Below are 1,461 nucleotides of genomic sequence, written 5' to 3'. Positions count from 1 at the left end.
CACTCTGTATCACAGTTTCTAGGTTCATCCACCTCAGTTAAACCGACTCATATTTGTTCCTTTACATGGCTGAGTAATATTCCATTGGGTATATGTTCCACAACTTCTTTATCCATTGTTCTCTTGATAGACATTAGGTTGCTTCCATGCCCTGGCTATTTTAAATAGTGCTGCAATGGACATTGTGGTACATAAGTCTTTTTAGAGGTGTGGTTTTCTCAGGGTATATGGCCAGTAGGGGATTGTTGCATCATGCAGTAGTTTTATTCCTACTTCTTTAAGAAACCCACCTTCCTTCTCCGTAGTGTTTGTATCCATTTACATGTCTACCAACAGTACAAAAGGGTTCCCTTTCTTCCATGTCCTGTCCAGCATTTATTATTTGTAGAATTGTTGATGATGGCCATTATGACTGGTGTGAGGTGATAGCTCATGAAGTTTTGATTAGCATTTCCTTAATAATGAGCAATGTGGAGCATATTTTCACCTTCTTAACGTCTTCTTTGGAGAAATGTGTTCATGTCTTCTGCTCACTTTCACTTGGTTGCTTTTTTTCTGATATTAGGCTCGATGATCTACTTGTGTACTCTGGACATAATCCTTTGTCAATTGCTTCGTTTACAATTATTTTCTCCTATTCTGAGGGTTGTCTTTTCATCTTGTTTATAGTTTTCTTTGCTGCTTAAATACTTTGAAGTTTCCCTAGATGCCATTTTTTTAATGTTTCTTTTTATTTCAGTCATTCTCGGAGGTGGATCAAAGAGGATCTTGCTGTGATAAATCTCAAAGAGTGTTCTGCCTATGTTTTCCTCTGATAATTTTATAGTTTCTGGCCTTCCTGTTGGTCTTCAATCCACTGTGAATTAATTTTTGTGTATAGTGTGAAGAAGTGTTCTAATTTCATTCTTTTGCATGTAGTTGTCCAGTTTCCCAGCACCACTTACTGAAGAGGCTCTCTTTTCTGTCCTTTCTCCTTTGTACATTCTTGCCTCCGTTGTCAAAGAAAAGGTGCCTATAGGAGTGCGGGTTTATCTCTCAGCTTCGTTTCTTGTTCCATTGCTCTATGTTTCTGTTTTTGTGCCTGGACCATAGTGTCTTGGTAGTATAGTATGAAGTCAGAAAGGTTGATTCCTCCAGTTCCACATTTCTTGCCAAGATTGCTTTGGCCTTTCTGGGTCTTTCTCCCCCCCTCCCAATAAAAATTGTAAAATTATTAGTCCTAGCTCTTTAAAAAATGTCACTGGTTGTTTGATAAGGATGAATTGAATCTTCAGATTGTTTTGGGTAGTGTAGTCATTTTCACAGCATTGATTTCTTTTAATTCAAGAACATGGCATATCTATCTATCTGTTTCATTTTTGCTATCTTTCATCATTCAGCCTGTCTTTCTGCATACACGTGTTGTGTCTGTTTAGGTAGGTTTATTCCTAGCTATTGGAGAAGAAAATGCCAACCCACTCC

Source organism: Moschus berezovskii, chromosome 15 (assembly GCF_049115385.1).
Source record: "Moschus berezovskii isolate FMDL1 chromosome 15, NW_MosBer_1.0, whole genome shotgun sequence".
NCBI lineage: Eukaryota > Metazoa > Chordata > Mammalia > Artiodactyla > Moschidae > Moschus > Moschus berezovskii.
The sequence above is the reverse complement of the archived record's forward strand: the minus strand, read 5'-3'. Positions refer to the sequence as shown.